This window comes from Phascolarctos cinereus, unplaced genomic scaffold (genome assembly GCF_003287225.1).
Source record: "Phascolarctos cinereus isolate Bilbo 61053 unplaced genomic scaffold, phaCin_HiC Scaffold_8;HRSCAF=390, whole genome shotgun sequence".
Taxonomy (NCBI): domain Eukaryota; kingdom Metazoa; phylum Chordata; class Mammalia; order Diprotodontia; family Phascolarctidae; genus Phascolarctos; species Phascolarctos cinereus.
The window spans coordinates 58,635,829-58,652,094 of record NW_027556291.1 but is presented as its reverse complement, the minus strand read 5'-3'; the positions used below and the strand labels follow the sequence as shown (position 1 = coordinate 58,652,094).

Below are 16,266 nucleotides of genomic sequence, written 5' to 3'. Positions count from 1 at the left end.
CACTAAACTGATTTGCTGTTAATATGCTGAGTGACCAAAACACTAATTAGACTTACACTTCCCGATTCTAGCGATCAAACATGATTTGTCAAGAATGTACAAATGTTAGTCTCTACTTTCTATTACAATAATAGCCTTAACCCCAGTAGGAACAAACAGCTAATTTAATTTCCTCTAGTTTTCCAATAAGCATGTCTTGCAGTGGTACTCAGTGGCAAGATTACCTCTCTGCTTAGCCAGAGGCTATGTTATGTCCCTGCAAGGTGGTTGCCAGGTAAGTGAGGAAATGTCCTTCAGTCAATCAGCAGTGCCCTCATTGAATCCAGAGGATGCTTGAGTCTCTAGTACTGGGAATTCAGGATCCCAACTTAGTAGGGAGCCAAGGGTATGCTGAAGGCTGGAGATATTGGTGGCTTTCTTAGTGTTGTAGCTATGTGCATTAGCTGGTTACACCAAATTCTGCTTGGTGGTCAATGACCTGACTTGTTTACCGGTTAATTTGATTGATACCTGACAAAATAAGCTCATGACAAGGTTGTTTTAAAAATGTCCAGGCCTGCCTGTGAGGTCCCATTTCTTTAACTGTAGCTTATGAACACAGGCATGTTCTTTGCCAGCTATGCAACATATATGCTTATATTACTGGAGTAAAAACAAACACCCGAAAGCTTTACCCCAAAATGATGGTCTAACGCAAAATGAAGTCATTTGTGTCAAGGCAAAAAACCTGACTACAATCCCTGACTTCATTTCTATAGTGATTCAATGATGGATATAACTGGGGCTTTGTGATACATACCACTAAAGCTCCCAGGGCTTTTAGCATAAAACAAGGTCTGAGGTCTGAATAATCCCCAGGTCTGCTGAGAACAGAATCAGAGATATGACCACTGTATTTAATTTTCCTCTCACTTGTTTTTCTTTTTCTTTATGCCTTTTCACTTCCCTCATTCCTGCATGTATTGAATGTTAGGAGGAAAAATAGACATTGCAGATGGCAAAGCATGTCATAGTTCTGGATTGGACTCAAAGGTCAACCAGAGAATCAGTTTCTCTATCTTTTTGTCTGTGAATCTTTTAAGGTTAACATTATACCTGTACTTCTTCATCTTTAGGAGTACTCCTAGGAAGAGCTTAGCTGTTTAAGTCCTGTGCACAAATGTCCTATCACAACCACCACCATTACCTTTGAAAAGTGAGTTTTCTTCAGGTTCTCCATCTTTTTGCCTGTGAGTCCCTTAAAGTTAACATGATTTCTTCATTTGTGGGTGCTAGGATTATTCCAGTGAAGAGCTGTGTAATCTCCATTTCTGGATAAATTTCATTTTGAAAAGATCACTGTTCTTTCAGAAAGGTGAGTTTCCAGAATTGAATTTGCTAAAGAAATTTATAGTGGTTGGGGGTGGGAGCATCAGTCAGGGCAACCCTGGTCTGGTGCTTCATGATGGGCCAATGAAATGACTCCACTGCACTCCTGAGGCATCTTTATTTGCAAGTGCTCTTATGCATCTGTACCAGTAAAAAGAATGACTCACTTCTATAAAGAAAGCTGCACATTTTGGGTCACTTTTGAGCCTCTGAGAAAACTGTGAGATTAGTAATTTTCTTATCCCAATGTTGCAGGAAGAGACCAGAGGATGACACAGAATAAGCAGCTTGGTTACTTTGACAGGTCTGGTAAGTGAGTGAGTTGGGAGTTAAAATCCAGGCTTCCTGACCCTGCAGGTCAGGTTTTCACCACCATTCAATTTAGAACACTGCTTGTCAACCATCATTTTCCCTTCCTTGCAACGTATGTATTCATTCATGCCATGCTTGACTTCCCTAAGATTCATGGTCCACATAGCTTTAGAACTACAGGCCTTTTCAAAGGCCCTCTATTTGGAAGCCCCTTATGAGACAACTGAGAAAAGTGAGGCCCTCGGGTTTTCCGATGCCTCATCCACAGAATGTGAGTGAAGTACAAGTTAGACCTCTCAGATCAGCTGACCTCTGATGCAGGCCACTGGACACTGCCATGAGTGTGCCTCTTCCTTGGATGGATTTGATTTTTTTTTTTTTTATCATTTCCATTGTCTTGACTCCATTGAAAGGAGACAGCAGGAAACTAAACTGCAAATAATTGAGATGTCACCGAGCTGGGACAATGTGCAGGGCAACCCAGACAGTCTTACCATCTCTTTTGCACTAAATGCTGGAGGCTGCATTTCATTGTGGATTTTACATTCCAAGTATTATATTAACCTGGAAGATTTAAGAATTATGTTTACTATTGCACCCATTCTGCTTCCGTTTGAAAGGTAAGACTTTTCACTTCCTTTTTCTCTTGAGGAAAGTAGATGATGATTGCTTTTGGGGCTGGAATTTGGCCCAGCCTATGAACTCTATCTTAATGTGTTAAACAAATTATATTCTTGTACTCCAGACATACCAGGTCTTTTCCTTTCTGTTCATGATGAATCACAGTAACAAATGCAAGAAAAAGAACAATAGTAGTATCTCTAAATACAAAAACAGAAACAACCACCAAAAATATCTTTTTTAGAATATAGGTTATGTATGTTATCTCCTTTGATTCAACAACAGATCTTGCTCTTGGTAGTCCAATTGACAGAGGAATTAAGTGATGCTAAATGATGGATTTGGAGATATATGTACATGTATATATAATTTTTCTCTTTTTTGTATTTCCCTTATGCCATTTTATTTTCCTCAGTCCTACTTGTATTTAGGGGTGGCAAAATAAATACACATTGCCAGGGGCAAAAGTTCTTGCTGGTTTAGTTCAGATTCTGAGGCCTCCCTCAAGTGTCACTTTATCCTTCTTTTTACCTCTTAATGCCTTAAGGTTAACTTTATTTCCCTGTTGATTGGTTCTAGGATTATTCCCAGGAAGAGATAAGGAGTCTTCTTCCTGTGGACAAATATCATTTTGACTAGCTCACTGTTTCTTTTCAAAGGTGAGTTTCCAAATTTGCATTTGTTTCAGAAATTTGAATAGGTTAGATCTAGGGGCATAAGTCAGGGAAAGCCAGGGAGTTTAGCCTCCGATGGACCTTTGAAGTAGATTCCCTGCCACTGCACTCCTGACACATCTTTCCTTGGAAATGCTCATGTGCATCAATAATAAGAAAAAGAGGATCTCCCTTGTATGCAACAAGCTCTATATTTTGTGTACTTTTTGAGCTTCAGAGCAAACTATGAGATTGGTGGTTTTCCTGCTCTGATATTTTAAGTCAAAGAGCTGAGGAGGAATAAGGTCACACGACCAATCTGGTAAGTGGATGAATTGAGATGTGAAGTCCAGGTTTCTTGACCATGAAGGTCAGGATGGGGCCTCTTAACAAGTTGGGGCCCTGCTGGTCAGCCATTTGTTTTTCCTCCCCTGCCATCCTTCACTTCCCTAAATATTCAAAGTCAACATATGCAAAACTTTTGGCCTTTTCAGGTCCATTTGCTTGAAAGCCCCTCATCAGATGAGTGAGGGAAGTGAGGCCCTCAGAGTTTTCAAAGGCCTAATCAATAGAATCTGTCTTACATATGCATATTTTCTTGGCTGACTCCAGATACAACCTACTAGACACGACTTTAAGGATGCCTCTACCTCAGTCATATTTTATTCTTCCTTGTTGCTTCTGTTCTTCTGGCTCCATCAAATGGAGTCAACAGGACAAAAAAATTGTGAGTAGTTGGAATACCAGACAGTTGGGACGATGTTTGGGACCACCCCTGCAGTCAGTCTTGCCATCTCTTTTCCTCTAAGTCCCCAAGGCTTAACATAATTTCTGATCTTTTCTTTCTCAGATGGAGATACTTAGAAGATCTGAGAATTGGTCCTCTTGTTCAGAAATGTTCAATCATCCATCTTTCCCTCTAAATATAAACCTCTTTGATTCCTCTTTAGTTTAAGAAAATTGGATGATGGTTGCCCTTGGGGGTGGCATTTGGCCTTGCCTGTGAGGTCTGCCATAATATGATGGACAGATTCCATTGTCCTGCTCACTCCAGGTGTGCCAGGTCTTTTCCTTTCTGTTCAGGATTAATCACAATAGCAACAACAACAAAAACAGCCCTAATAAGAATTTCAACTGCAAAATCAGAAATGAGCACAAATGTCATATGTAGTGTGTGTATGGTATCTCACTTGACCCAGTAGCAGACCTCTTATTCTGGTGCTCTTTTTAGTCCAATTGATGGAGAAATTAAGTGATGCTAAGACATGGGAAGTTACTCAGGCCAGGAGGACACACTTCATATGTGGCTGAGGTAGGATTGCTCTTCAGGCCTTCCTGGCTCCAAGTTCAAGGCTATAAGATATTTGGCTGTCTGACATCATTTTTGTTCCCATACTTCATTTCCTTTCACCATACCATCATCTTTTACTTGTTTGGGTATTCATCTTCCCCAAGACCCCAGGTCTTGATCTGTTGACACCAAAGTGATGGAAATGGGAGTATATTTCCCCCCTCCTTTTTGTATTTTCCTTATGCCATTTCATTTTCCTTTATTCTATAGATATTCAAGGGTGGCAAAATCAGTGGACATTTCCTAGGGCAAAATTTCTTACAGGCTAGGATCAAGTTCTGGGGCCTCCCCACAAAGTCAGATTCTCCTTCTTTTGGCCTTTCAATGCCTTAAGATTAACTTCATTTCTCTGTTGTTTGGTTCTAGGATTATTCCCAGAAACAGCTGAGCAACCTTCCCCTTATGGACAAATTTCATTTTGACAAGCTCACTCTTTCTTTTCAAAGGTGAGGCTCTACAATTTGTGTGGCTTTTGAGTCTCAGAAAAAATTGTGAGATTAGTCGTTCTGTTGCTCTGATTTTGCAGGTCAGAGAGCTGAGAAGTGAGGTCACATGACTTGGCCTTCCTGACATGACTGGTAGGTCAAGAGGGGGCCTCTTACCAATTGGGTCCCCTACTGGTCAGCCATTAATTCCCCTCCCTCCTCATATAAATTTATTCTTGCCATACTTTACTACCCTAAAAATTCAGTGTCCACATGGCTAGAACTACAGAATTTGACAGCTCCTTAACAGACAAGTGAGGAGAGTGAGGCCCTCGGGCTTGGCTAAGGCCTAATTGAATGAATGTTAGGGACATGGGCATTGGACCCTTGGTTTGGCAGAGCCCACATGGAGGCCACAGGACACAGCCACTCTTCCGTGTTAGTCACATTTCATTTTTGCTTGTAATTTCTGTTCTCCTGGTTCCATCAAATGGAGTCAGCAGAACAAGAAATCGCATGTAGTTGGGATGCCAGACAGCTTGAAGATGTGCAGGGCTACCCATGGAGTCAGTCTTGCCATCTCTTTTCCTCTAAGTCCCCAAGGGTTAACATCATTTCTTTATTTTTCCTTCCTGAGATGGAGATACCTGGAAGATGTGAGAAGTGACCCTCTGGTTCACAAATGTCCTGCTGCAACTATCCCTCTTCCCTCTGATATGTAAGTCTCTTAGATTCCTTTATCTTTTGCCAAAGATGGTTGATGGTTGCCCTTGGGGTTGACATTGGACCTTGCCTGAGGGATCTGCTTTAATGTGATGCACATATATCTATTCTTCTGTCCACTCCAGGTATGCCAGATGTTTTTCTTTCTGTTCAGGATTAATCACAATAACAACAGCAACAAAAACAGCCATAATAATAACTTCACCTACCAAATCAGAAACAAGGACAGCAAATATTGAAGGAGTACAGTATGTGTATATTATCTCCTTTGAGCCAACGACAGACCTCTGATTCCAATGCTCTTGGTGGTCCAATTGTCGGAGGAATTAAATGATGCTAAGTGACAGACTTGGGCTTTTTATATTTCTGTTTTAATATTTCATTTTCCTTCATCCTACACGCATTCAAAGATGGCAAAGAAATACACATTGCTAGCAGAAAAAGTTCCTGCAGGCTCAGTTCAGACTCTGGGGCCTCCCCCAGATGTCACTTTGGCCTTTCTTTTGACTCTAAGTACCTTAAGGTTAACCTTATTTCTCTCTTAATTGGTTCTAGAATTATTCTCAGTAAGAGCTGAGTCTTTCTCCTGTGGACTAGTTTCATTTTGACAAGCTCACTGTTTCTTTTCAAAGGTGAGTTTCCAGATTTGCATTTGTTTCAGGAATTTAAAATAGGTTGGGGCTCAGGGCTTAAGTCAGGGAAAGCCAGGGAATTTACCTCTTGATGGACCTTTGAAATAGTTCCTCTTGTGCTCACTTCGGCAGCACATATACTAAAATTGGAAGGATACAGAGAAGATTAGCATGGCCCCTGCGCAAGGATGACACGCAAATTCGTGAAGCATTCCATATTTTTTATGGAGATGCTTGCCTTTTCAATGAGGGTGGGTGGGGAGGGAGGAAGGGAGAAAATTTGTAACCCAAAGTTTTAAAAACATATGTTAAAAATTAAAAAAAGAAAAAAAAAAGAAATAGTTCCCCTGTACTTTTGACATCTTTGCTTGAAAATGCTCATGGGCATCTCTAATAACAACAACAACAAAAAAAGAACTCCCTTGTGTGCAACAAGCTCTACAATTTGTATGGCTTTTGAGCCTCAGAATAAATTGTGAGATTAGTGGTTTTCTTGCTCTGATTTTGCAGGTCAGAGAGCTGAGGATGAGTGATGTCATGTCACTTGGCCCTCATAACATGTCTGGTAAGTAGATGAGTTGAGATGTGAAGTCCAGGCTTCCTGACCCTGCAGTTCAGGATGGGTCCTCTTAGCAATTTGGGCACCTGCAGTTGTTTTGCCCCCTCTGCCACATATGTATCCATTCTTGCCGTCCTACATGATCCTAAAAGTTCAGGGTCCACATAGCTAGAACTCTAGGCCTTTTCAGGGACCCTTTACTTGAAAGCTCTTTGTCAGATGAGTGAGGGTCACAGAGTTTTCAAAGACCTAATCCAAAGAACATGTCTGACATATATACTAGGTCCCCTGCTTGGGTGACCCTAGATGTAGGCCAGTGAACACTGCCTTGAGTGTGCCTCTACCTGGGTCTTACTTTATTCTTTATTTTCATTTCCATTCTCCTGGCTCCATCCAGTGGAATCTGCTGGACAATAAGTCACAAGTAGTTGAGATGCCAGACAGCTGGAACATGTGCAAGGCCACCCATGCAGCCAGTCTTTCTAACTCTTCTCCTCTTAGTCTCAGTCAGTCTTACCATACTTTTTTTGTTTGTTTGTTTTTGTTTTTCGCAAGGCAATGGGGTTTAGTGACTTGCCCAGGGTCACACAGCTAGCAAGTGTTATGTGTCTGAGGCCAGATTTGAACTCAGGGCCTCCTGAATCCAAGGTTGGTGCTCCATCCACTGTGCCACCTAGCTGCCCCCCACCATATCTTTTCCTCTTACCTCAAGTGGCATCACATCCTTCCACATTTCTTATTCCTAGGATTGTAACATCTTGGAAGATTTGAAGAATCACCCTCTTCTTTACAATTTCCTCATGTAAACATCCCTCTTCCTTTTGAAACGTATATCTCTTCAGTTCCTTTTTCTTTTGGGAGAATTGGATTAAGGTTACTACTGGGGTTGGTGTTTGGCTTTGACTAAACGCTCTGCCATAATATAATGGATGGATTTGATTCTTGCACTCTAGGTGTGCCAGGACTGTTCCTTTCTGTTCAAGATTAATCACAAGGACAACAGTAATGAAAACCACAATGATCTCTTCAACTACAAAGACAGAAACAACTACAACAAATATCATTTATGGAGTACAGTGTGTGTATGTTATCTCCTCTGACCCAGCAGCAGACTTCTGATTTTGATGCTCTTTGTAGTCCAATTGGCAGAAGAATTAAGTGATACTAAGACATGAAATGGGACTTTGCCAGGATGACATATCTCATAGGTGACTTAGGTGGGATACCTGGTTGGGCTTTCCTACTTCCATGTCCAAGTCTCTAAGACTTTTTGCTATTGACCATCATTTTTCCTCCTGTGGTTCATTTTGTTCTTGGTTTTTGAAAAAAATTATTATTTAATTTAGACTTGTTTTTAAAAAAGTTTTTGCTCTGAATTCTCTCTGTTACTTTTTCCCTATCTGAATGGGATGTCCCAGTGAAGACTCCTCAGTGTAATTAAGGTTTGGGATAAGGCTGAGTGGGATGAGGGTCCCGTGAAAACTTCTTAGAAGAATGAATAGAAATTATATTAGACTCAAGGCAGGCATAGCAGCCTGACAGGCCTAAGTTTCAATTTACTAGAAATCACCTGATTTACAGGAATTCAACCCCAAGTACCCCCCCATGCCATTGTTAAGTAGTTAAAGTTTGCCAAGCCTGAAACTCCTGAAGAAGCCCCCCCTGTATTTTGTTGATGCACCTGTTGCTATATTTTGGTCATGGTGACCTGGCTATACAGTATAGTGTCTAGCTTGACTGCACATCTTTAATTGCTTCTTTGGTATTACTTCAGCAAACTAAGAAATATAGATATGTATATTGTGTTCATTGTTTTGTTTTCAGTTTCTATGGACATTGAGAATGTGAGCCAAATATTGGCCAGTTGGTGGGAGGGAGGAATTTGCCCATTAGGGTATATAATCAGGTCCTTTGCTTCTGTCTGTGTCTCCTTTCGTCAGAGTATTCTGGTGGAGGGACACCCAAATCTTGAGGTTTGAAATAATTATAATAATAAATTAACTTCCTGTTTCTCCTTGGATACCTCTGTGTGTTCTTTAATTTGAGTGGCATCCCACACAGTTTGGTGCATTGGCCGGGAAATAAGCCTCTTAGGAGTCGACCCTCTCTAAGAGCCGAGAGCAGGCACCCACCAGCTATTTTTCTTGGTGGCTCTCGGACTTGGGGATTGGTCTCCCTCCTGAGTGGCAGAAGTCCCAAGGAGAGGAATTCCGAGTAACAGAAACTTAAAGTAAAAGAAAATAAAGAAAGAGCTCTGATAGTGGTAGTGTGCTGCAAGTGTAAAACTCTGGCCGGTGGAGAAAGCAGTCATGTAAGTTATAGGCATATAACCTGAGGTCCTGCAAAACTTGTCTGTGGGATAGATCCCTGGAGAAATCCCTGGAGAGACGCTGACAAGTGAGTGCTCAGGTGACTGAGGGAACCTGAGGACGTGCCAGAACTTGTGGGTCTTTGGGATAGGATGGATTATGCCTGGAGAGACACCAACAGGTGGGCGCTCAGGTGACTGAGGGATGGGGGCAATCCCTCTGAGAGGGCCGAAGTTGAGGTCCCGAGGGCCTAGGGTGAGGTCCTGAAAAATTCGTAGGTCCCTGACCTGGGAGAGTCTGGCGACAGACTTTCAAATAAATTTTAACCCAGCACCACAGAGCAGAAGAATGGTATACCAAGAAAATAGTCCCTTAGGGAATAAGCTTTAGAATTGGAATGAACCACCAAAATATAAAGGGAAAGATAAAAGAAAATGGTTAAATGTGATTTAATGATTTGAGAATATAACAGCAATTTGTTATATGTCCAATTTCTGTGTTTGTGTCTCTGTGTGTGTGGTATGATTGATTGTATGTGTACTCTGATCCTTTGCAGTCAGGCAGCCTCTTTGTTTCTCCTTCCCCTTCCTCCCTGTTAACAGCAGCCTTAGAGGGGTGGATGAGAAAAAGAGAGAAAATACTTTATAGGGTGAATAGAGGTTTTGAAAGTAAAAAGGTTTGGAACTCTTGAAGAGTTGTTGGAAAATATTTTCTTCCTCTCTCCTGCATTCCAGGTTTGGCCAAATTGTTGAATGTAGAGAGAGAGAGAAAGAAAAGGAGAGAAAAGAAAAAAAAATCAGATCAAAGGGAGTCAGGCTAAATAAGTTTTTAACCATTCCCTGCCTTACCTAAAAGAGAAAAAGGTTTTGTGTACCAGAGCACAAACAAAAGGTAATTTATGGGCAGCTGGGAGCTGTGCCGAGTGCTTGTTTGGGTTCGGCAGCTGCCAAGAAAATGAAATGTAATGTTTAGAATTTATTACACTGTAAATTGTGAAAAATGTAAGGATCTGCAGATTGGTAAACTTTTGTATTGTTATGTCAAGTGGCTTTTTATAATTTGAATGTTATTAAAGTAAATTGAAAGAAACTAAAAGAAAATAGTGGGAAAATTTTTAAAAAAGTGAATTGTTCAGAATATATAGAAAAGTTATAAAAGCCGTTTGGCAAGAGAAGGGGAGGGAGACATTCAATTATCTCCCTTCATAAATGTAAAAAGAAAGCTGTGTAGTGTTCAATTAATTATTAAGCTCCAGAGGTGTTTACCTGAAGGGAAAGCAAAAAGAAGTAGTTAGAACACTGGCCCAGTACATTTTAAACTGACTTGGTTACAATAGGTGATTCCAAACTGTTTGTAAAATTTTGGTAAGAAAATGTGGATATGAATGGGGAACATGAATTTGTGGATAATATCTCTTTATAAAGGGCCAAGGGTACAGAGCACATATTGTTATCTGACATTAAGAACTATGTGGCCCCAAGAAAGTTTTATGTATTTTAGTTTACTGTTTAGTGAGGGGATGGTGGTAGCCCAGAGATATTATTAATTGGTTTTGGTTCTAAAGTATGGTATTGTTGTATTCCTTTATTGTATAATTTGGTAGGCAACTGTATCATCTGTGTTGTCAGAAAAGCAATTATTTTTATATAAGCTAAATGTTGTTAGGTTCTTTCTTAAGGCTAATAACTGGGTTTGTTGGGGGATGGGTGGTATGAGTCAGGCTCTTAAAGCATGGTCGTGGGGAAGTCTAGGCTTTGAAGTACCCTGATTGGGAATAGCATTGAGGTCTAATCAGGAATTTGGATGTAGTCTGGGGCTATCAGACCAGTAAAAGACAATGATGGGTGAGCATAGGGAAAAAAAGAAAAAAGAAAGAGAAGCCAGTCTGTAGGGGTAGGAGTGGCCCCAGGAGAATGCTGGACCTGGTGAAAGGGTCTAGGAAGAAAGAAAGATTTTTTTTATTGGGTCTCTTTTCAACTGTATTAGTTACGTTGCTGGAAGGGCAATTTATTTTATAATCTGGAATGTTAAATTAATTGTGAAATTAGAGAAAAGAGAAAAAGGAATGAATTTGACTGTTGGGGCATTCTGATTTTTTAGTTAAAATTGTTTTGTTATCATTTATGAAATTTGTGAGATTGTTAACTAAGTTAGTTGGGGTTATTGTTTTAATGCTAAAACCTAAGATGGTTAATTAATTATCGTATGTGGAAAAGAAAGGGATTGTGGCACCAATATCAGCCCTTTCTGGGGTACATAGCAATTCCCCTTATTTTGTAAACTTGCCAAGATCCCTGGGGCAAGGTCATCAAGGACAATAGATAGAAATGATTTCTAATGATTGGCTTTTGTACAGGACAAGTTTAAATTTGAGAAGAAAAGATGTAAAGTGAGATTTCTTATATATGTGAGTCCTGGTAAGTTTTTATTGCTTATTGCAATCCTATGAGAGCAAAATTAACTGTATCTGGCTTTAAGCTGTGATTAGTGAGACTTGCTGTTTGAGGTAAAAGGCTCTTGGGACTATAACTAATTTTGTTTTGAGTTTGAATTTGGATATAGTTGTCTGCATTAAGATCAGTATCCAAGAGAAATGCCAGTGAATGTGATTCTGAACTGGTAACAGGTGGAGGTAAATGTGACTAATTTGGAAAAAGGCCGAGGGGACAATCTTAGTCTCAATCTAGGATGGGATCCTCCTGGCTTAATTTCCCCATTGTGTTTCTTTGGAAAGGAATGTTTGCCACCTGAGTATTCCTGAGTCTGGCTATGAGGAAAAACAGATACTGCATGATTGGAGAATTGTGACTCTAGCTGAATTAAACAAAGCTAAGGATGTTTTATCCTGTCATATTTGATATGTCACCTGTCTGTGCTCTTTTTCCTTCTATACTAAGTTTCTATGATCAGAGCAAGTAGTCAGTATAAGATATGAGCTTTTTTTGTGTGTTATCTTACTGGGAAATCTAATAATATTTTTATCTAGAACTAGAACATGTGCAGAAATTTATGCAAACTGCTTAAGACTCACCTTGAGATGTTCCCTTTGTTTAAAAGGATTCTGAGAGCAGTAGTATTTTTTTTTGTAGTCAGTCTCTTACTGTTACCAATATGAGACTTTATTACAACACCTTTTTGACCAAGGAATTTTGTGATATTTAGGGATTCTGTGATAACTAGGAATTCAGTTTCTTGATAATACCTTGGAATTTGTGTTACTCAAGGACTTTTGCATCAACTTAGTAAGCTTTTATGAACAAGAGTGGAAATGCATGCAAGCTATGGAGATCATTTCAGAGATGTTCCTTAGGCAATGTGAGATTATAGTCATATTTTAAACTGATTGTTGGAACTTGCTATTCAAAGACTTAATGGGACTAATGATTGACTGTTTCTGAGTCTAACTCCAGGTATAAATATCAAGGAAGGCTGTCTGAGCAACTGATCCTGGAGTTAGTTTCTATAATTAGGTTTTGTAAGTACAGTAACAAATTTATTAAAATAATAGATAATGGAACATCTTGGGTTACTATAGAACTGGGACTAGTATTCCAGTGTGTGTGTTCCTTTTTAAGTTAGGGTCCTTTAATTCTTGATAATGGTATGGAGATAATTAGGGGCTTGTGAGAATGTTATTTTTGTTATTTGGATAATATCATATTGGTCTAAAGTTTTGTTACAATTAATAATGTTAAAAGAAGAATGGCTTGTGGTATATTTTGTAAATGCCATCAAAGAAACAAGGCATGACTAAAAGTTTAAGATTTTATATGTACTATGTTAAACATTGATATGTATGTATTGGAGCCTAGTAATTCCTTAGTGAAATCTCATCCCCCTGGTAAGGAAATTAATAACGGATTAATGTAAAGTATAAGATACTGGGTTCTGATGTGAATTTCTTAAATATGACAATTGGCTGTTATTTCAATTTTGAGTTTGTAAAAATGATCAGGGTTATAAGGATTAGAAATGGTAATTTAAAATTGGGTTAAGATCACTTTTGTAGGAGAATGGACAGAAAGCTGCTTCCTACAAGAAGACAAGAAGAAGAAGATGCTGAGATGCTGTGCTGGAGATGGCTGGAACAAATACCAAGGACAAGGGGACTTCACTGATGGTGTTCTCTGCCAGACAGCTGTATAAGAAAAGACTTTTTTTCTGGATCCTAAAGGGACTTTTCATTATTGTTTTCTTTGGGGTTTCTGTATCTGTATCTATAAAGGAACTGCCCCTTTGATTTGTCAATACTTAGATCAATTGTTCGTACATTTACTTAAAGGGGTAATGGTTAGAGAGTGAAGAAAAAAAGAGCTGAGAAGAATTTGAATTCAGATTTAATAAGAGTCTAAGGCTAGGTGTTTGATAATATGGAAATGTAATTGACGTTATCTGAAGTTTATTGTTTGTATTACAAAAGTTAAATTGTATTGTTTCTAAAATTTTTTTAGGTTGTAAAATTTGAGGGGATTATTGTCTTACTCTTGGTGTGTCTCCCCTGTATGCAAGACTCCTTGTCCACTTTGGTTAAGATGGAAGGGAAAGGAGAAATCAAGCTGATGGTTCTGAAGGGTCAGGGTTGGGTGCTAGTTTGAGACCACCCTGATGGTTATTAAGATTTAATGGTTAGCTGTGAGGAGTCTTCAGAAAGTATGAGAGAAGAGGAGGGATTGAATGGGATGTCCCAGTGAAGACTCCTCAGTGTAATTAAGGTTTGGGATAAGGCTGAGTGAGATGAGGATCCCGTGAAAACTTCTTAGAAGAATAAATAGAAATTATATTAGACTCAAGGCAGGCATAGCAGCCTGACAGGCCTAAGTTTCAATTTACTAGAAATCACCTGATTTACAGGAATTCAACCCCAAGTACCCCCTCCCCCCATGCCATTACAGGAAACTCATCATGAGCATTTCCTATTATGTGTTAATGCAACCTCTATTACAAATCAGACTTGGTGGGTGGAACATATAAAAATATTACAAGCACAGAATCCTTCTAACTTTGCACCATCAATAACTAGAGTACCTAGTAGCTGCACTAATATTATTCAATATTATCAAAAACATTATAACATTATAACATTACATTTCCTCCTTTGCAGAATTGTAACCGAAGAAAGAGAGCATGGTATGATGTCTTACTTAGTGGACCAGGAACAGGTTTGGGTATATTAAATTCTGCGGATCTTGAGTCCCTGGCCAACAGACTATGCAGTGGTGGCCTGGGTGTAGCTCAAGCATTGACTGTAAATGCTCAATGGTTGCCCATGATGGTCCTGCACCACCAAAACACCTTGAATTACGAGACTCAATTTCTTAAATTGTTTGATACTTCAACCCTTACTAGCTTACACATTGAATCAAACATTTCTAAACTGTTTAGGTGGACACAATGTTCATTGCAAAACATATATAGCTTTATCCAAAAGGAGAATATACAATATCTGTTGTCTATGGGGAACCACCAGATTTGGAGAAAGAACTTCTCAACATATATTCCCAAAGATCATTGGGTGTCTCTATTATCTGAAAACTCTATGTGTACTAGTCAGGCATGTACTGGAACCTTGATTCATTATAAAGTTATTTCTAGTTCTACTATGTGTAATTTTCATGTGATTCCTTTTATATTGCATTCCTATTTTGCTCTACCCCACTTAATGGGTCAATATATTGATTCTTCTAATTTTACTCATGTGCTTAGTGATTGTATACAACGTGATAATGGTAAAGTTTGTGGAATGGTGACTCAACAGATGGAGCCCTGTCTATTAGGCCATTCCTCCAACTTACATGATTTAACTTTGTTTCCTGTATCTCAGTTTTCTTCACTGGCAGAGTGATGATTTTTACCTTTCCTATGACATAGTGGATGATGTTACTTTAACTTGGATACCCAAAAGCTTACCTCTACCTGCCATACATCTTTCTTTACAACCCTTAATGAATATACTTAACTCTTCTACTATACTAAAAAAGATGTTAACTCGGAATCAACAAGATTTAAGTTAATATAAAATACAAACACATACAGTAGGTAGTAAACTAGTTGAGGCCTCACATTTAGTTATAACCATCACTGGTATGATTTTTTTTGTTTAAATCTAGATCTGCACAGAAATATTTTTCTGCATTAGCCAATCCTATATTGATCTTTGTTATTGTTCTTATTATATTTTATATATATATATATATATATATATATATATATATATATATATATATATATATATATATATATATATATAACTGTTATATGTTTTTCCAAATGAAATCAGTATGCACCAAATTGATCCCCTTCTCCCAGACCCCTCCTCCAGCCACCCCAAACTACTTGGCCACTCCTAGATCCCTCCCACAGTCTTTCTGTATATAAGGTCCATCTCACCTCCATTAAGGTGCTCAGGTTCTTATAATCTAGCCAATGCTCAGATTCCTTAAGAGTCTGGCCAATATGGTGGATCTTTAATAAACCTTGTCTTTGGCTGAAAGAAGGCTTGGGTCAAATTCATTTGGGCAGGACCCACATCTCTTGTTCTTGATATTTTGGGGTCCCAGCACCCCTGAACCTCAACAGAGTAGATAAGAGAACAAAACCCTACAATCTGTGGCTTACAAGAAACACATTTAAAAAACAAAGATATACGCAAAATGAAACTGAAGGGATTGGAAAAAATTTACTGTGCATCATGTGAATCCAAAAAAGCAGAAGTTGCAATCATGCTGTCTGACAAACAGCTTCAAAATTAAAAAGAGAGAAATAAGAATGCTATGTTATACCGAAAGGATCCATGGACAAACTACTATTGGTAATAAAATTATATGCTTTAGATCTCTTAGCATTCAAATTCACAAAGCAAACATTAACCGAGCTATAAGAACATATAGATGGTAACACAATAGTAATGGGAGAATTCAATATCCCTCTCTCAGTTATGGATAAGTCTAACAGAAAGTAAACAAAATGGGAAATGCAGAAGTGAACAAATTGCTGGAGAATTTAGAGCTAAAAGACTTAAGACATTTTCTAAATAGGATTACAAAGATTATACCTATTTCTCAGAATCTTACAGTACTTTTAGAAAAACTGACCATGTATTTCGGCACAACAATACTGGAAAGAAATGTAAAAAAGGCAAAAATAGTGAATATATCCTTTACAGAATTTGCATAAAGCAATAAAAATAATCACTGGGTCAGGAACCACAAACAAAAGACAGAGATCCAAATGAAGACTTAACAGTAAAATCCCAAGTAATGAGTGGGTCAAAGAACAAATCATAGAAACAATTAACTATATGAAAAAAAAATTTT

The 16,266-nt window shown here is 38.7% G+C and overlaps 1 long non-coding RNA gene and 1 other non-coding gene across 2 annotated transcripts; both read left to right on the top strand.

Moving 5' to 3' along the window:
• The first annotated feature begins 827 nt into the window (after window positions 1–827).
• LOC110202152 (uncharacterized) lies at window positions 828–10,510 on the top strand. The gene is made up of 5 exons (XR_013483550.1): window positions 828–2,960; window positions 4,672–4,883; window positions 5,368–6,085; window positions 6,596–6,650; window positions 7,598–10,510. It is a non-coding gene; the product is annotated as an uncharacterized LOC110202152 (long non-coding RNA).
• LOC144455095 (U6 spliceosomal RNA) lies at window positions 6,202–6,308 on the top strand. Its single transcript, XR_013483758.1, has one exon. It is a non-coding gene; the product is annotated as a U6 spliceosomal RNA (small nuclear RNA).
• Window positions 10,511–16,266: the final 5,756 nt, after the last annotated feature.